We start from the raw sequence: 21,528 nt of genomic DNA on the forward strand, positions 1-21,528 counted from the left end.
ATATAAAATATACAAATATATACTGTATTATACGTAGGGTTCTTTTGCCTTATGTTTTTGCATACATTTAAAATAAATTTTAGTATGAAAGTTTTTGTTGAATCATGATCTGTAAGTTAAAACATCTGGACGCACATTTTAAGAACAAATTTGTGCATAGGCATGCTTAGTGAATGAGACTTAATATTTGGTGAAGATGCAACTATTTGAACATCTGAAATCTGAGGTTGCAAAAAATAAAAATATTGAGAAAATTGCATTTAAAGTTGTCCAATGTATATATTTACACTGTAAAAAATTCAGTAGAAATTAAAATGTTATTGCAGCTGGGTTGCCAGTAATTTACCGTACATTTAAATTTATGTTATTTACTGGCAAGAGTTTGTTCAAAATTAAATAAATTCTAAACATCAACAAGTCTCTATCTTTACAAAACAAAACCATACAATAACAGCCTCATGCAAAGCATTCTGGGAACCAGAAATCATCATCAACCTTTTTTCTGTTTTTTTGCTTCAGATTTTGTTTCCCAGAATGTTTTGCTTGATGCTGTTTTTTAGTTTTACTCTGTAAAGACAAAGACTTGTTAATGTTTAATGTTCATTTAACTTTGAACAAAATGTTGCCAGTGGGTAACATACATTTAAATCTATGGTAGGTTACCGGCAACCCAGCTGCAATTACACTGTTATTATACGAATTTTTTACAGTGTATGCAATAATGTAAGAACAACTTAGACCACATACACAATAATCATGAACAAGGAAAAAATATATATAAAATATATAACACAAATATATATACGTAGGGTTCTTTTTCCTTGTTCATGATTATTGCGCATGTGTGGTCTAAGTTGTTCTTATGTTTTTGCATACATTTAAAATAAATTTTAGTATGAAAGTTTTTGTTGAATCATGATCTGTAAGTTAAAACATCTGTACACACATTTTAAGACCAATTTGTGCGTACGCATGCTTAGTGAATGAGACTTAATATTTGGTGAAGATGAAAATCTAAAATCTGAGGTTGCAAAAAAATTAAAATATTGAGAAAATCGCATTTAAAGTTGTCCAATGTATATATTTACGGTAGGAAATAGAACAAAATAATTTAAAGGAACATGATGTTTAATTAATATCCTAATAATTTTTGGCATCAAAAGCGATCATTTTGACGCATACAATATATTTTGGGTAATAGCTACAAATATCAAGGGTCACATTAACTTCTTCCAAGGCCAAATTTCCGAGCTAGCTATACACATAATTTTTATAGCTATATACTCTTTAGCCTTGATGCAATTGCATAATTTATCTCTACTTTCATTTTTCATACTAAGGTTTTTAGAAATCGGAGAAAAAGTTGAAACTTAGACCAACTGAAATCTTCACGATGTGTTCACAGCTATAACACGAATATAAAATGTTCCTATGGGATTCCAAAAACGTAAGTTAATCCCAATATCATCAATTGAAAGAGGCTTCGTGTAATACAGCTGACTGATATGCAAACAGAGTTTCAAATCACTTAATATGAAATGTTTCCCAGAAGACTGCGCATTAACAGAGGGACAAGTAAATATTGACAGAGGGTATAGCAGTCACGCTATCTCTCTCTCTCTCTCTCTCTCTCTCTCTCTCTCTCTCTCTCTCTCTCTCTCGGATAATTGAATACTGAACTCACATATTCTCTAGCAGGTGTGTGTGTTGAAGACAAATAGTGGTCTCTTGAAATGAGGTTCCAGCAAATGCCAAACAAACAGACGGCCGTCCCACAGCGCATTACTGACGTTGTCTCTCTTTTACAATTAGCGAAAGCTTAAAACTCACTGTCCTTGGAAATACACATGAGGAATAAGAACATATTGCATTGAAAATACATGACGCCGAGCTGATTTTTAAATGTATTTGATACAAAGCATATTTCTGCTCCTTTCAAAATTGATCCTTTAGTAATTATGACAGAACGTGGATAAAGAATGCATCATTGAAATGGCTCATAAATGTCTTGATTTTGAAATGAACTAAACTAGCATTTTAATAGTTTATGCTGGCTTGGTACTAGACTGTAGGTGGACCAACATGAAAGAGCCAGGTGGCCAAGTTTTGATTGACTTAAATTAAATGTAACTCTCACAATTTCATGTTGAAAACCATGCAATATCTCATACTGTAGTGTAGGCCTTAAACATGATTTTAGCATTATTCATGAGTTGCCTTATTGACCTGGTCCATGGGTTGGTACTAAGAGGAACAACAAGATTAAAAGAATAACTTGATGGTAACAGAAAACTTTTTGGATACATCCGTACCTGAAGATAAAGCAATTCCAAAAAAATGGCAGGACACCTTGTATAGGGAAACACAGAAATAGGGGGAAAGATAGACATTTTTCTTTCATCAGCTTTGATCTGTGTTAGCTCTAAAAGATCAGAGGGCAAAGGGTGTGAGATCAATACCCAATGTTGTAAGAGAACCCAGAAAAAGTCTTTTGTCTGGGAGTTGAAAGAAATCAAAAAATGGGTGTGAACTTGGCATGGACTCGTTCATACATACGTCAACAGAACAGGACTGTGAACTAGGGTTGTTGAATATAAACTTTTTTGATGCATCGCGATGCTAATGTGAACGACTGCATCGATGCAATTTTTTTTTTTTAATACTGGGCTTCGACTAGAAAAACAACAAAGAGCCGCAGCAGTAAAAGTGTGAGGGAGACAGAGTTGCCTATGCAGTAATATAAAAAATTGAGTACGCAAGCATCGTGATATCGAATCGAATCATTGATATAATAAACGTAATCAAATCGTGTGACCAGTGATTTGGGCAGTCTGAAGGGCATATATAATAAAAGAGAAAGTGAGACAAGAGCCGCCAGTCTATGGCTGTGTACAAATACCCACATTTGCGGTCTTGGCCACTCAAGAGCACGTGCACGCGACAAGAATTAAGTGCGGAAGACTGTCCCATGTCTTAAAACTGGTAAAGGCCAGTGCCCTTAACCTAAACTAAACCCACACTAACTCGAATACCGCTTTAAAGTGGTATTCAAAGCTAAGCATATCCCATCATGCATCATGTTCTGGAAGTAAATTGTGAGATTTTTGCCCAAACCTCACGAGATGTCAAGAAATGTTTAATTGTAGGTTAATAAATCGATATTACATATTTTCGTTATAAAACGAAAAGTGTTGCACGTTTCATTGGTGCAAACATTGTTATGTATTTTGTAAAACATCTGCAACGGCTTTATCACATAATTAGAAACAACATTAAAGGATTAGTCCATTTTCTTAGAAAAAAATATCCAGATAATTTACTCACCACCATGTCATCCAAAATGTTGATGTCTGTCTTTGTTCAGTCGAGAAGAAATTATGTTTTTGAGGAAAACAATCTAGGATTTTTCTTATTTTAATGGACTTTAATGGACCCCAACACTTAACAGTTTTAATGGAGTTTAAAATTGCAGTTTCAACGGAGTTTCAAAGGACTCTAAACGATCCCAAACGAGGCATAAGGGTCTTATCTAGCGAAACGATTGTCATTTTAGACAAGAAAAATAAAAATGTGCACTTTAAACTACAACTTCTCGTCTATCTCTGGTCCTGTGACACGCCAGCGCGACCTCATGTAATACGTCATTACGCCGAAAGGTCATGGATGACGTATGCGAAACTACGCCCCAGTGTTTACAAGTGTGGAGAAAGAGGACCGTTCCGACGTTTTTGTATGTCGAGTGATACTAATTAATGTCTTTGTGTCAGTTTATTGTTTTAAAATGGTCTGCAAATGTGCACTTCATATACAGTTGTGTTCAAAATTATTCAACCCCAACTGAAATTGATTGTTATGGCCGGTTTGACATTTATTTTTATCATTCAGTCATGCTGCTTACAATTACATCAAAGAGGCATGTGTAGGTCAGACAAATATAACATAACATTTATAATGAAATAACCACAAATGTCTTTTCTGAGCAGAAACTTCAGTACCCACATCTGACAAATCTTTTCTCAGTTCCTCAGCAGTCACACGGGGACTTTTTCCACTCTACGCTTCAGATAGCGCACAGCAGTCGCAGTTAGCATCTTTTTTCTGCCACGACCAGGAAGCGTTTCAACAGTGCCCTTTGCCTTGAATTTGCGAATGATGCTTCCTATGGTGTCTCTTGGTATGTTTAACATCTTTGCAATCTTCTTTTAGCCATTGCCCTTCCTGTGAAGATTAATCACCTCTTCTCTTGTCTTCCTGGACCATTCTTTTGACTTCACCATGTTTGTAACCACACCAGTAAATGTTTAGAAGGAGTTGAGTATCACAGTCATTTTAAAGCTGCCTTGGTGCTTATTAGGCTTTATTGCTGTTCCCTGACATCCACAGGTGTTATCAATACCTGATTGAAAACACTTCAATGAACCTCTGTTCTTCAGAGTGGTAGTTCTTTAAGGGGTTGAATAATTGTGTCAATGAAGAATTCACAAAAGAAACATTTACTACTATATTACAAAACCAATTGATGTCATTTTAGTTGCATATGGTTCTTTAAGAAGTCATTGTAGGATTTCATTCTGAATACAATTACAAATGTACACTAAATTCCCTAAAACCCTTAACAGCATTGGGGGGTTGAATAATTTTGAACACAACTGTATGTAACATGTGACTTTTCCATGGTATTACACAATTACGTGATGTTGCGCTGGCGCGTCACAGGACCGGAGATAGACGAGAAGTTGTAAGACATAGATAAGACCCTTATGTCTCGTTTGGGATCGTTTAGAGTCCTTTGAAACTCCATTGAAACTGCAATTTTAAACTGTTACGTGTTGGGGTCCATTAAAGTCCATTAAAATAAGAAAAATCCTGGAATGTTTTCCTCAAAAAACATAATTTCTTCACGACTGACTTTTGAATGACATGGTGGTAAGTAAATTATTTGGATTTTTTTTAAGAAAATGGACTAATCCTTTAATTGTGTGGTTTATTCAGGGACTACTGAATAAACAATAAACTTTAAAAAAGCTTTTAGTTTTTTTAAACGTGCAAAGAATTCTGTTTCTTTGTAGATAATAATCTTTAAGTTCAGCAAATTGCATTTCAAAATGTTTGTTTGTTCATTTTATTTAAATAAAAACTTAAATAAATAAAAAATGAATGCGTTTTGGTGCAAATTGCTGCCAATGCCTGGATTGACATTTTCCCCATCCGGTAAATAATTCTACATGCACGCTTGGGATCTTCCCACCCACAAGAACATTTGGGCCAAATACAGGAAATACGTCACGTAAGTAGTCAAGTGGAAATACAGCAAGTGTGGGTTTTTGGGCGCAGCTTATGACTGAACCTCTCTGTAATCATAGGTACCCAATTGACTAAATGCCAAAGTCGATTTGTTTCTGTCTCTAGACACAAAGTGTTTGTATCCGTGCTGTTGACACTGGCATTTTTCAGCTTTCTGTTTGTAATAATCTGTAGGAATGCTACCAGCCAAAATGACCGCAAACACACACAGGAGCCAAGCAAAGAAATTACATATCAATCTGGAAAATTTCAGGCACAGCATGAAGGCTATAGGAAATATATTAGTGAGAATTATATTTGTGTGTGGCCTTATAATAAAATATGGGCAAGAAATGGTGAGAAATTAAATGAATCAGAAGTAATCTAATATCTTATTAGAAAATCTATTGTTCTAAGGTAATAAAAAAATACAGTTCCTGAGATCCTTGCACACAATGCACCTATAAGCAAAAATGTGCTTACTGTAGGCATTGGATGCCTTTCTACCTCTACAACCATGACTCTCCAAAATAAAGCTTGACCTTTTGCATCGTATTGCTTAAGTAGAAATGATTGGTACACATGGTTCCCTTAGTGTGTGAAGAAGATCCATACAGTGCCTATTACATTCCCATGTTCCCAATGTGTGCGTGAAGACTCTTGCCTCCAGCTGCTTCTAAATGGTGCTTGTACATTAATTAACCTAATGAAACACATTTTTAAATGTGTTCTGACACCAAAATACCCACCATTGACCCTTCAGACTGTTGCCTTAGGCCTAAACAGCCGTCTTTCTGTGCCACAATCATCCACCCACGAGATACCCCACCTCCACATTGGCATCATGCCATCCGTATGCCCCAGGGGCTGCTGGGAGCTCAGCAGATACCAAACACAGACAGAGCAAACAAAACATTAGCACCAGGTGGCGAGACCCACGCTGATCCAAGATCAGCCTCCGTTTATCTAAATCCTTTCCAGTCTTTAAAAGAGAAGCCCTAAAGCCTGATTTCAGAACAGCGTTAATAAAATTCATTTTTCTCAGCCCAGCTGCAACTGCTATTAAACACCATATTGAGTCATCAGCCTATTGCCAATATGCTTGAGAAAGACAGAGAGTACTCTAGGGAGGACCCAAAAGAGAGAGAGGCCTTCAAATGCTGATTATTTACCTCCTAATTGAAACGCTGATGGAGGGATGCCGATCTCCTGCTTCCCCCGAAGCGTCTGCCCCTGTGATAGCTGGATAATTGATTTCAGTGAACGCAGGTTAAATGTGACACACGGGGGTTTTAATGAAAATCTGGCGACCGCAAGTCATTTATCATTTGCAGCGAGAGAAAAAAAAAACATTGGGAAATGGAGGCTACCGCTGTTGACAGTTTGGAGAGAATTAACTAACAGGTTTTGGGAAGAAAGAGAGGGAGACACACGATGCATGGACAACTAATGTTCCTGCTTAAAATTTTACACAGATTTAATAGTTTATTCAGGTTTCGAATGCACGAATAATTAAAAAAATCATTATCATTACTGTCTTTCACATACATTTTTTAAATTAGTTAAATTAGTTTTATCCTTGATAACCGCATGAGAAATGACATCACTGCATTCATTTGCAACATATTTTTCAGAATTCAATTTTCCACGCTTGATCTCACAAGAATTCGTACATATTTTTTAAGTTGGCTAATTCGGATGAATTCGTACAAAAGTAAATCGTCAAAATCCCACTCCTAAACCGGCCCTAACGCCACTAAGGGTCAAAAGCAAATCAAACAAAAATGTACAAATGTGGTTGTATGAATTAATATGAATTAACTCATTCCCCGCCAGCCTTTTTCAAAACAGTTGCCCGCCAGCATTTTTTGTGATTTTCACAAAATGCCTTGCAGGAAATTTGCTTCTATAAATATATAAACATACAATATATTTAAAATGAAAGAACAGACCCTTTGCTTTTAAACAAATAAATAAACAAATCGGAAAACAAGTTTAATCCTATCTTCATTTATTCTCTTTTTATAACCTCTCAAATATGACTAGGTTTCTTCAAAAACACCAAAATTTGAGCAAAAAAGCTGAAATAATTTTTGTAAAGGACTTTTGTAAGAGATAAGATTCAGAACGATAATCAAAACATACACAGAGTTTATCCCTTTAACTGGCGCAGCCCTTTTTGAGTGAGGGGTTGGTGAAAAGGTGATATACACCTTTAAATTAATATAACTCTGGCATTTTTTTTTTGTCTAGAAGCCTAATTTTGGTTTTAATTTTGGTAATTTTTGGTTTTAAAGAAGACACTTTAACGTTTTTTAGGGAAGTGTCTAGAGGTGAAAATATTTTTTTTAAAGCAGTTTACATTTATTTGTAATAAATAAAAATGCAATATAGTATAATTTTTAATACATAAAATTGTCAAAAAACTGAGGTTTGTGCTGGTTTGCTTTGAGGTTTGCTGCATACTTGTGTCACAAATGAATAAATTACAGTTACTGCATTATTATTACTGCTAAAAGGTTTTGAAATATGAAAACTACATTCTTAGACCTTTCCAACAATATATAGTTTGTCGTGATAGATTAACATTTACATAGAAAATATTGAAGTAAACGTAGGTAAGAGCGCCACCTAGTGGATAATAGCGGAATTATATATTACCATAAAAACTCGTCAGGAAAGCGTAATTGGCAGGGAAATGTTTTCTTCTAATTTGCGAGACAACTCGTTGATACTGGGGAAAGAGTTAAGCTAGAAGTATGGGTCCTGTTTTATGCATAAGTGAGGGTCCACGTACAGCGCGTGTGACGCAAATTTTGTCATCAGATTAATACTTTGTATGTGTAGGTTGCGCAGAAAAAACAGACTATACTTTGGGCTTTAACCACCTAGTAAAATACGTATGAATTGCCATGACATTGTAAAAATTGAAAGATTTTTTTGTTATTCAAAAAAAGATGCTTTTCTAGGTTCTAAATCTATGGAGCCCCCAATGGGACATGGAGCAAAAATTAAATAAAGTTTAATTTAACGTACACACACGAAACTACACGTGCTAGTTTCACGTGCGCACGCGAAACTAAACTTTATTTAATTTTTAATTAAATAAATGTTGTGGAACATGAAACTACGCGATAGATTCACATGTGCACGCGTAAGTTTCACGTGAGAACGCGAAACTATAGCTTTGCAAAAAAATTCTGCACATGAAGGTTTTGCGTGAGCACATGGAGGAAAAATTAGATTTCGCGTACGCACGTGAAACTAACGCGTTTCATTTCGTGTGCGTATGTGAAACTTTCGCGTGCGCACGCGATAGTTTCACATGAGCACGCGAAACTAAACTTTAAAGAAAAATTCTGCGTGAGCACATGGAGCAAAAATTTAATTAAGTTTAGTTTTGTGTGCGTACGTGAAACTTCAATGAAGGTTTTGCGTGAGCACACAAAAGTTTCACGTGAGCACATAAAAACTAAACTTTAGATTTTTTTACTCCAATGTAGCTTAGAGGCTCAGTATAAATCAACGTAACACATTTGCTCTTGAACATTTCAGACAATTTTAAAAAAGGGTATGAATTCAACTCACTCCCCTTATTGATAACTGTATATTTCTATATTAAAATGCTTGGTTGTTTAAACCCATGGTTGGATCAAATATGGACATTTTCTAAAATAAATTCAACCAATGGCTGGGTTTGTCCATATTTTATCCAACCAAAATTTTTTTATCTAAACCTGTATGAGTTTTATTATTCTGTAAAACACAAATTAAGAAATGTTGACGAATGACGGTAAGCACACAATGGACGGTACCTACTGCCTTCCATAGTATTTCCTTATCCTACTATAGAAGTCAATGTGTACCAGCAACTTTGTTGTAACCATCATATATTAAAATATCTTATTATAGAACAAAGCAACAAAACAACATACAGGTTTAGAATAACATAAGGGAGAGAATTTTCATTTTTCTGTGAACTATCACTTTAAAATATGATACATTTTGAATAAAGAATAACTCGCTTAATGACAGATGACAGTGCTTTCATGGGTTCAAGGGTTTCATGCCTTGATACGAAGTTGATGAACTCAAGGTTTTACAATGGCAGAATGTATTAGAAAATAATGAATATGAGCGAGAGAGAGCAAGAGAGAGAGATAGTTAAGGTTGGACACATTATCCTGGATTGCCCCTGAACCCATCAGGACACCTTAATTGGTGTGCAGCTTGCAGGGTTGCACTTGAAGTCTTTAAATTGTCTTTTTTTGCCACTGGGGTCATGTTAAAGTGCAGCCCCAGGCAAATAAGCAGCATTTCAATGGTTTCCCCCCAGCACAAGCCCACTGTCTTGATGCCTCTTGATAGACTCGCAATTACACACTGCATCACTCACTGTCATTTTCTGCCATTTGACTCATTACTACTTCATCTTTCACCATATCATCATTAGTTAGCATGACCACCGAGAGCATTTCACCCTTAGATCTAGTAGCATCCACAACCTGTGCGAGCCTGCGGTTACACACTATATAACTTTGAGCAAAATCTGCAAAGGTAACACTTCGCAATGTGTGGTGTTGTCATTGTTATTGTAAAATGTTCTGGAAAGTGCCCCCCCCCCTTTATCGCACACCCGGCCACCCACCCAGACAAATCAATGCCCACACTATTCGGGATGATTCAGTTGCCTGCTGCCCCCGTGAAATCTGCATAATGTCTAGTCACAGTATGTCAAAGAAAGTGTTGACCTCTCTCCGAGGTTCCCACACCTTTTGACCAATCAATTTCCATGAATTTAAAAATAATTTTGTCAAAACGCTTTAGAGTTAAACCTTACTAGAGAAATGTACACTTACTTACTCACTACAGAAATGTACACAATTTACCAAGAGATTGCTATCATACATCAACAGATGACAGTGGGTAACAGTAATAAACATTGGAAATTTAGCCAGTCTTCAGTGTTTGTACAACTGCCCCAGGTTGCCAGATCCCCATTAGCATATTTGGGCTTTGGTCTTTGTTTTACTTTGACCTGTATAATAAATGTCACATCCACAACACAACAAATCAAACGTTTGTTAATTTCCCTGGCTTTCCTCTGCAGCTGCGGGCTCCCATTGTGCCACCGGTTTTTAATTAATGTGATAAGTAATACTTGCAAGGCAGCAATGTGCTTTTTTCCCCTCTTTTGCTTTTTAATTGGGTGGGCTGAGAGGAAGGAGGCGACTGAAGGAGGGACAGGGTTGGGGGGGGGGCGCCTCGCAGTTTTTAGGAAGTAAACAAGAGTAAATCTAAGCCATCAAATGTTGTCCTTTTACCTGAGGAGGTAGAGATATGCAGACAATGGAGCGAACATGATTTCCTGTGTTATTGTGTAAACTGATATGCTTTGAATTATGTCTTATAATCTACATTCATTTAAACTAGGACTATGAATGCATATAAAGAGCACGGAGGCTCTGTCACATGGCTTTGGAGAGAAAGCTGACAATTTCCTTGCCGTAAGAGCTTCTCTACACAAAACACACTTTTTCTTTTGTTTAGTATATCTGCGCAAAAGGTCAAGGGTTTGAACCAAGGCAACACACATGCTGACAAAAAAATGTATAGCTTGTAAGTTGCTTTGGATAAAAGCGCCTGCCAGATGCATGAATGTAAATACACATATGAAACTTTATTTCACTCAATATAATGCTATATGCAATCTACAGTTTATTTATTCTCATGAGCTGAAAATGTATTTACATTTATGCATTTGGAAGATGCTTTTATCCAAAGTGACTTACAGTGCATTCGTATGTGTGATGATGCCTTGGATCAAACCAATGACCTTTGCAATGCTTTACCAAGGAAATGTATGCATATGCATATATAACTATATAACAAAATAACTATTAAAACTAAATAACTGAAAATACAAATGTATAGACAGTTTAATGCAAGTAGGTTTTAATGCTGCAATGGGCAGCGCCCTCTGTAGGTGTGCACAAGAAGTGCACTCGAAAGATCAAGTTATTTTGACACAATTTCTATTAAACAAATACATATTTAAATTATTTTTAGTCCTCAAAAAGAGCAATCTGCAGTAATACCGCTAAAGTATGTATAGGCTATATAAGTTAAGTTAAATAAACTAGTTGACGGGTTCGGTGCCCTCAAGAGCTTCTCTGTAATAACAGAAAAATACCTCACGAGAGTCCCTCTATGGCTGGATTCACCACTTCTGACTAACAGCCGCAATTATCAAACTCCACACAAACTACCAGTGATCTCTCTTCAGGTAGGGTTAGAAACAAGTGTCACCCACTTATCAGGAGGGCTGTTGATCACAACCACAAATCATTGAAGAGGACGACTTACCTAAACAACAGACCGCTGGTACAGTACCATGGTGTGTGCAGGACTGAAACATGGAGCGATGCATTGTCTTGCTGGGACACAGATCTGTGAAATGAAGTGGAATGGATGTAAAATGTGTTACGCAGATCTGAGAGTACTAGACTTTTATCGGCACCTGAAGGATTGATGAAGTAAGCCCAAATACTTACCATTCACACCTCTGGACCAGACGAACTACAATAAAGAAGATTTTAGGTGATTCAGTGGCTCCTAAATGTCCTTCTGTAATGTTCACATACCTGAAGCAATTGAAAAATTGTGAAATATCATATCAAATGCCAAAGTGTTTTATTGTACAATAATTTTTTAAGATCACACTGTTAAAATATCAGCATGTTTATAAAAAAAAATCTTGGATGCGCTAATTTGAGAACTTCAGGGCATGAACATCCCACCATGCACCTACTCTGGCTAATAAAGAGTTAACTGTGGTTTTGAAACATTTGTTGAATGTGCTAGAAAATCTGTTAAAAAATTAAAGATGTACCAATATATCGGCCAACAATCGGTATCTGACAGTAAAAGCAATTTTTAACTCTATCGGTTATCAGCCGATAGTTTAAAAATAGCCGATAGTCATGGCCGATATATCCTGTCAATCAAAAGAGAACAGGAACATGCAATAAATTTGAGCGTTGTGTATAGAAAATGTAAAGAAACATCACTAGTTTAATGTTTAATATTAATGGTCATTATATGAATGCATAACATTCAAATCTTCACAATTTAGTTAATGCAAGTTAATATAACACCAAACTGTTGGTATCGGCAGATATCATTCTGAATAATCAGCTATCCGTATCTGTGAAAAAATTAAATATTGGTGCATCTCTAAGCAAATTGTCATCCGACTGCAACACACACACACACACACACACACACACACACACACACACACACACACACACAAAAGGTTGTGCATTTGTGTCCTAGGGAACACACATAGCGATAAAAATGTATACTGTAGCATAAATACACCGTACGTTTTGGATAATAGTGTCCGCCAAGTGCATAAATGTAAATGTATTCTAAATGGGACCATATGCGTAGATCACCCGGGGGACATGGGGGACATGCCCACCACAGTTTTCAACTCGCCGTCACCATTCTACCCATGTTCTTTAGTTTGTTACTTAGATTTGAGTGAAGCAACATTAAAGGCGGGGTGCATGATCTCTGAAAGCCAATGTTGATATTTGAAATCACCTAAACAAACACGCAAAAGAATCTGGACCTTCATTTGATAGACCCGCCCCACAAATACGCAACCCAGGCAACGACTTTGGTTAGTAGACACACCCCTTACTGCTGATTGGCTACAAGTGTGTTTTGGTAGTCAGCCCGACTGCCTTTTCCAAACTGTTTTTCAAAAATCATGCACCCCGCCTTTAACCCAATCACAAGTGAGCAAGCATTTTTCAAAAGACTGAAACGGGAAAAGCGCAGAACTGTCATTTGCCTGATCAGGTCAGTCATGCGTCATCCCAAATTACTATTTTACATGCTAGGCATTGCCAATTTAAATATTTAAGCACAAGACGGCACGAAAGAGATTTTCTCACATGCTGTTTGAAAATGTTGCGTATACGTCCACTTGAAGCGCATGCCTGGAAACCGCATTTTAATTCTTTAGACAACGCACAAACACTAAGTTCATGTTATCTTGCACTTAAACTGACATATTTACACAAAACTATTTGCCGTAATTTTCTTCGTAAACACAGTCTATGTCTAAAGTTGAATGGGGGTAACGCATTACAAGTAAAGTGCATTACGTAATTATATTATTTTTCTGAAGTAACTAGCAAAGTAACGCATTACTTTATAAATGTACACATTAATATTTGACTTACTTTTTGAAAAAAGTAATGCAAGTTACTTTTCAGTTGAAATAATTAATTTTATAAAAATAGTATACTGAATTAAACTGAAACGGAGAAGGGAGGCCAGAGCTTGACATTTTTGCGATGGAAATATGAAACTTCTCAGTCATAAAAACCACCTGCAGGGCCTCAGCCAAGTAGGAAAAAGTAACGCAAAAGTAACTTAAAGTAACGTAAGTATTACTTTCCATGGAATTAGTTAATTTTTTGGGAAGTAACTTAATATTGTAATGCATTACTTTTAAAAGTAACTTTCCCGAACACTGAATGTAAGCAGTTAAGAAATTAAACGCATATTAGGCTAGCCTATTGGATCCATGCAGTTGCTCTCAAAGTATGCTGTTTCTAATATTAATCAAACAACGGACAAAGAAAAATCATTAATTTGTCTTGACTGATTAACTTTTGTAACTGCATAAAGGATTCATCAATAGGTAATTTATGCTATACAGTATAAGACTATGCATGCATTATTATTATACATTTGATTATGTTTCAACAGACCGACATGAAAAACATAAAAAGCACTGTTTATTTGTATGCTTGTTATATTATAATTATGTGGGCTATTGCTCATAATTTGTTATATTATTTTTATATTATTTATTTATTATTTGTTTTCTATTACTGACCATGTACTTGTCTTTAAGAACAAATTCATCTTTAATAAAATAAAATAAAAACTTAAGCAAAACATGGTCAGGTCAACGTGTCTAGAGCTGTCAGAATGATTAAATAATCGCCTCATCGCAATAATTTCAGATCACCGCAATGATTGCACATCTCTCTAAAAAACAAAAGGGGGAGCTGCAGTGCCTGTATGAACGAGACAGTATTAGATTACTTTTAAATATGTGTTAACTTATGTGTATTAATATTTACTGCCAGATAAACCTTGCAAAAAGATTTTTAATTTCAATAATCACAACGTGTGAAAATTATTTCATGAACAAACAAAAAAATGTATGAGAATTAAATGTCAAAGCAATAAAACAGACAATTAATCGTCACAATTTATTAGACAATTAACCGTCAGCCAAATTTCATAATCGTGACAACCCTAAACGTGTCTAAATTATTCTTGGTCAAAAAATTTTATACATTTTACTGGTACACAGTTTATGTCCCTCTCCCCCTTAGTTTTAAAATGCCGGCTACCCCCCCCCCCCCCAATGGGACCTTTTTGGCTAAGGGACAGCCTTTCGTTTCTCAGAGTGATCGTATTGACGTCTCTCCTGCAAAAAAATGCCTCATTTGGACAATTACACCAAGCTTTGAAACACTATCACGAGGCATCTTTCGGCAGTCAGCAGATTGTCTACCGGCCCACCGATAATCGTCTCAGTCTATCCCGTTTCTCCTCTTTAGACCTCATTGCCCCGGTGCGGCCACATCAATGGCAGCATCAGGCCGTTGCGCTAATCACCGCTGTCAGGATGAAAGAGGCAAGGTTAATGTCCTCTGACAGAGGCATGTGCATGAGAGATCTTGATAAGAACGAGGGCAGTATTATTGCACCAAGGCTGACCGTTTCCTAGTGGCGGATGGGGTATTGTGGAAGGCAATCGATGTCACAGAGCCCCGGTCATGTGTCTTGTTCGTAACATGTATATCACACCCTTCAGATCAGCCATTGAGCAAACGGCGAGATATATGGGTAGGGACCGATTCGAAGAAAGACAGAAATAACCGCGCTTTGTATCGCTGCCAGGGCCTCTTCAGATTTATGATGCCCAATTACAAAGAAGTGCGCGGCCCACCTTTTTTCCATTAGCCTATCAAAATCTTTAGTGCTTGTTTGTGAATAGGTTATCAAGCCTTTCAGAGTAGACAATGAATTTATTGCCCCAGCTCGCATTCCTCAAAGAAAGACAACGGACCACACATCTCACTGTTGCACACGCACATTTACTGTAATAAAACAGATCATGTGCTTTAAATCTCAAGCTTAACTAACTCAATTAAACAAGTAATGCAACCTATTAATTCCTTGAAAGAAATATTGACTAGCAACTGTATCAGTTGTAATACAATAGATAGCTAAAAAAAAATATCTTTTGTTATTCTGGTAAAGGTTCCTCCCACATATTGTGGGCCATGATCAACAGTTACGGCATATGTGACACTGAACCATTTTGATCAAACACATCATTCCTCATAGAGTAAGAATGGTGGCGATTGCAGTAGTGGATCTAACTGTCTGTCCCGCATAAAGGATGCATCTGATTTTACCGTATTCTGCCATGTTTGCTGGCAAGTTGCCCTCAGTCTATGACAGCTAAATAACACACTCCAGAGGAAAATAACCCATGGTGGCGGCACCTGCTTTAATACAACACTTCCAGAGGAAAGACATGAAGCTGTATGTATGTTTATTTCCTTTTAAAATATTCTTTATGTTGTGCATTGTGCATGTTAAATGGGTTATAAAGCTACAATGTAGAGTAGCTTCACAAGCATGTGTTAATGTGCTACTACTTGATTATCTTTTATTATTTATTTTTAATGTAATAATTGCATTTACATTTATGCACTTGGCAGACACTTTTATACAAAGAGACTTAAAAGTGCATTTTTGAATCTATAATTTCTATGTCTGTGACCAAACCCATGACCCTTACTTTTCTAATAAAATGCTTTACCAACAGGAATAGTACAATATGAATAATACAAGCATGTTAAATGCAGGTCACAGTACTTCTTTCATTGGCACATACACTGTATATATGGGCCTTGATCTCCATCAAGTATAAATATGTAAATTCATCTAATAAATGTATCTGCTTTGAGATGTGATTATAATCTGGTAACAAAATAACAATAAGGTTGTATTTGTTGTTAAAAGGACATTCCACTTTTTTTGAAAATATGCTTATTTTCCAGCTCCCTTAAAGTTTAACATTTGATTTTTTCTGTTTTGGAATCCATTCAACCGATCTCCGAGTCTGGCGCTAGCACTTTAAGCATAGCTTAGCATAATCCATTGAAACTGATTAGACCATTAGCATCTCGCTAAAAAATAAGCAAAGAGTTTCAATATTTTTCCTATTTAAAACTTGACTCTTCTGTAGTTACATCGTGTACTAAGACCGATGGAAAATTAAAAGCTGCGATTTTCTAGGCAGATATGTTTAGGAACTATACTCTCATTCTGGCGTAATAATCGAGGACTTTGCTGATGTAACATGGCTGCAGTAGGCGTAGTGATATTACGCACTGCCGAAAATAGTCCCCTGCCATTGAAAGTAACCAAGGGGACTATTTTCGGGCAGTACGTAATATCACTACTATTTAGCAAAGTTCTCATAGTTTATGTTATTTTCAGCATTTACTAATACATTTTTTAAATGTATTAAAAGTTGTTTCGAGGAGGGTAGGAGCTTTTTGATTAAAGATTATGAGGGCACATACATTTTTTATAAATAATGAAGCTCACACATGTCATTTGTTAAAAATAACACAATATTTTTTTTTAAAAAATACGTTTTTAATTTTTAATTCATTGTGACTTTAAATTAGTAAATGTAACCATGAACTAACATGAATAACTGGCATTAATAAACATTAATAAAGGTTAATAAATGCCAAAAAATTAAATAGCTTATTCGTGTTAGCTAATGTATTTACTAATGTTAAAGGGGTCATATTATGAGATTTTTTTAAGATGTAAAATAAATCTTGGTGTCCCCAGATTGCGTATGTGAAGTTTTAGCTCAAAATACCCCACAAATAATTTATTATAGCATGTTAAAATTACCACTTTTTAGGCATGAGGAAAAGTGTGTTGTTTTTGGGTGTGTCCTTTAAAATGCAAATGAGTAGATGAAATTCAAACACTGATCACAATGATGGTAGTTTGTTGAATGATACTCAATTGTGCTGTCAATTATTATTATTTTTCTCTCTGCCCTAAATGGCAGTGCTGTGGTTTGATAATGCAGTTTAAGGGTCGTTATTATCCCCTTCTGACATCACAAGGGGAGCTAGATTTCAATGACCTAATTTTTCACATGCTTGCAGAAATTGGCTTACCCAAATAAAGTTAGTGGGTTGATATTTGACCCAATTATAGCACTTAAACATGGAAAAAGTCTTATTTTCATACTATGACACCTTTAACAAATACAACTTTATTGTAAAGTTTTACCATTTAATTTATTTAATTAACTCATTGAGTTCCACAATCTCTTTTACAATAGAGATATGGCCCAGGTAGCAGCCATGCACAAATTTCTATCACTAATAAAGGGGATTTTGCCAATTCTAGCAAATCTGTGACATGAACCTTTTTAGGTTTAAAGGATCCGATCTTTTTCAGCACTACAAAAAATATAAAACAGCACGTTGAGTGTGAATAATGGTGACTAAGCGTTTGACATTTGGATGACTGTTTTTTTCGCGTCCACAAAAAAGAGGTGGAGGTGGGGGGTGCACTTTTAAGCGGGTAGCGCATGGGGTGAAAAGGCAGAGCAGGCGCACGTGGCTGTCATGGCAACTGGCGGAGGAGTTCGCGGCATGCTGCGTCACAGCCATTTCTTCGACACGGTTTAAGAGTCGCAGTGGTTGGTCACATCTCAGTTATAGAAGTTTCTTTTTGTCCCTCTCCAACTGCCACGTGTTGTCAGACAATCAAAAACAAGGCAAAAACCTAGATGGTACAAGAATTCAGTGGGCCTGCCTGCTTTTAACCTGGGCTGTGTCTGAAATAGCCCCATAAACCTTTAAATAGCGCCCTATTCAGCTATTTTAGTGGCCTTCGAAACCATAGTGGACATCGAGTGGACTCCTTCAATCCCATGATGCACCACAAAAGAGAGCTGCAGGAATTACGTATTTTTCTAAGCCAACCTGGAAGTTAGTTTCATTCTGGTTTCCTCGAAAAAAGTTAATGGGAAATTGTATTTTTCCCTAGGCTTTTGGATTATCACAAAAATAAAGATAAAGATAATCCATAAAGATAACCCTGCTGAAAAAAACAGCATCAAACCAGCATGGACCAGCATGGGAATTATGCTGGTCTATGCTGGTTTAGCTGATGGTCACCAGCATACCAGCACCAAAACACAACATATGCTGGTCTTGCTGGTATGCTGTTTTTTCCGCAGGGAATCGTCACAATTTAACACAACTTTAATGAATTTTGTAGTTTAAATGCATTTACTAGAAATAAAAAGCTAACCTTAGCAACCTACACCACACGCTCGACCTCAGCATCACCACCACCACCATAAGCTTTCGACAACTCTTTTAAACTTTACCGATTACATTTAAAAACATGAATCCATTCAGGGATTTTTGTATTGTTTTTGAGATTTTCGTGCGTGATGACGCTTAAAGTCAATTAGCCTACAAGGTCTGTGGTCCCATGTAGCAACTTGAGAGTACCTGAATGAGATGCAGGGTGAGGCTCGTGCCAACGAAGATGGCGCCCTCCGGCGCATTCAGTGTCCAGTTTACTCACCCGTTTTCATTCACTCTTAGTGGACTATTGATGAAGTAATGTAGAGAAGTGAATGAGGGTATAGGGGGCGATTTGACACAGCTCTGGGGGAGTTTGTGGAAAGCCCACGTGGATCAGGTAATTGCGCAAGACATCTATAGACCAATCGGGCGTCTGTCCGCGGGGATAATTGTGATAAAAGTACTGCGCTGTTTGCTCCCGCTGTGGTGAACTATGAAAGCACAGTTTGTCCATGCAATTCAAACCGTACGACTGTCGAAAACAAATGAAGTCGGTCACATTGTACCAAGCATTGGGCGTCGCACACAATAATAAACAATATCCGATTCTGCTTGACTGTGGCGGTATCGGACCTGTTGGAGACTTGTTTACAGTAATCTGTTTACAGCCGGCTTTATGTTAAGTGTATAGCGAATGGACGGTGAGTAACTGTTAGTCAATTGTGCGCCGCCGTTCAATTGCGCGCTGCACGTGCTTCCCGCATCTGTACTTTGGCGCGCTTTGTCGCAACAGATTTCATGCAGGGCGTAGGTGTGTTATTATTTTTTATTAGAGGTCTGGCATTTCTTCTTGTGACCGGTGGTAAGTAAGGTTGCCGATTTGTAATTGACATATGGATGGCGTGCACTGAACACTTTATGAAGCCAAATTAACCTTTTATAGACTATTTATTCAAAGGGATTTCTGACAGTTGACATTTAAAGCGATAGTTCACCCAAAAATGAAAATTCTGTCATCATTTACTCATCCTCATGTTGTTTTAAACCTGTATATGAATTTCTGATGAACACAAAAGAAGATATTTTGAGAAATGATCGCAAACACACAGCATAGTGTCCATTGACTTCCTTTAAGTGACACGAAAAGAAAAGACCATAAAGAATGGCATTTAAATATCCATTTAAATGCAAAACAAATGCAACAATATTTATATTTTTAAATTAATCACAGCAGAATTCTAAAAAAACCAACGATACAACAGATAATGCCCCTTTTCTTAAAGTAGTGAATGTTATTTGTATAATAAACATTTTGTAGACTTAATTTTAAAATGTCTAATATAGCACAAAGATGAGCTGAAACAAATGTGACCAATGTCTAACTGAGCCAATACAGTAGCCAAATTATATATCCTGGTACCAAACTTGAAAATAATGACAAACACTATTCATAGCAAACAAGATTTAAAGTATTTATTCTTGCCCTTCAGCTGTATTTGACGGAACGAAGGCGCCCTCTACTGGTTATTTACAGCTGGTAGGAAAGTTGGGGTAGTTGTGTTTTATGTATTTATTATTATATTAATTTATTTATCTAACACAGTATACCAAAGGTTTTTTAAGGACAAAAAAATAAAAATAGAAAAAAGATAGAATGGCAGAATAAATGGGTTCTTAGCCGATTCTTGAACATGGCTACAGAATCAGCAGATCTTGTCGCAACCGGCAGATCATTCCACAGATGTGGAACAGATCCAGAGAAGGTAGGCGATAGTGATTTTTCCCTTTTTGGGATGGCACCCCAAGACCTCGCTCGTTAGTAGAGCGCAGGGATCTATAGGGCAGTGGTTTCCAACCTTTTTCACTTCAAGGCCCCCTAGTTGCCCACAACAATAATTTGAAGGCCCCCCACTCACTAAATTTTTTCCACAAAAATTAAATAGAACTTGGAATGACTAGACAGATGTATATTCGCTACTTAATTGCCCCCAAAAAAGAAACATCTTGATTTTTGCTTGTTTTGTCCAATTTTTAATAAATTTAAGTCATCTTGAGGCCCCCTTGGAAATCTGCTGAGGCCTCCTGTGGGCCCTGACCCCTTGGTTGGGAAAATGATCTGGGGTACATACGTCTGTATAAGAGCCCAGAAAGCAATTTTGACTAAAACAAGGCATAATTTGGACTAAGGTAAGGGGGTGCTGACCCAGTGGTGGTTTTAAAGGCCTGGAGCAGAGATTTGAATTTGATTCGAGCTACTATAGGAAGCCAATGTAGCCTGACAAAGAGAGGAGTGACGTGTGCCCTCTTTGGCTCATTTAAGATCACTACTATCGCTGCATTCTGGATTATCTGTAGGGGTTTGGTTGTGCAGGCTGGGAGTCCGGCCAGTAGCATTACAAATGCATATAGCTAACCGTAGACTACTTTAAACGTTAGTATTTGATCTGTTGATTTTATTAAATGGACTTTCATTTATTCCGTTCATTTTTGCATTAAAAATGATCCCAGCAAACACAGAACGTTCCCATAACGTTCCCATTTGGTTTTTGGGTGGGTTTGGTAACCAAATAAGAACGTTCTGGGAACGTTCCCTATAGGTTATATGTATAAGGAGAACCTTCCCAGAACGTTCCTTGTAAATTATTTTTAGTTTTTATTTTATAACCTAGAGAGAACGTTCCCTGTTGGTGTTTTTAAGATATCGAATAAACAGAATGGATGGTAAACTTGGTAAAGCTCCCAGGGCAGCGCAGTGAATGCCCAGCTCTGTGTTTGT

At 36.8% G+C, this 21,528-nt stretch overlaps 1 long non-coding RNA gene across 2 annotated transcripts in view; it reads right to left on the reverse strand.

The window, feature by feature from the left end:
• Window positions 1-21,528, reverse strand: part of LOC129444199 (uncharacterized) — a 138,836-nt gene that overhangs the window by 114,837 nt on the left and 2,471 nt on the right. The window contains exons 1-3 of one of the 2 annotated variants that reach the window (XR_008644344.2): window positions 18,957-20,018; window positions 11,838-11,927; window positions 11,650-11,733 (exon numbers count right to left, since the gene is read on the reverse strand). This is a non-coding gene — a long non-coding RNA (uncharacterized lncRNA). Of the gene's footprint in view, window positions 1-11,649; window positions 11,734-11,837; window positions 11,928-18,956; window positions 20,019-21,528 lie in introns of those variants that run through there. The other variant, XR_012365651.1, reaches the window with a different exon arrangement.

This window comes from Misgurnus anguillicaudatus, chromosome 3, assembly GCF_027580225.2.
Source record: "Misgurnus anguillicaudatus chromosome 3, ASM2758022v2, whole genome shotgun sequence".
NCBI lineage: Eukaryota > Metazoa > Chordata > Actinopteri > Cypriniformes > Cobitidae > Misgurnus > Misgurnus anguillicaudatus.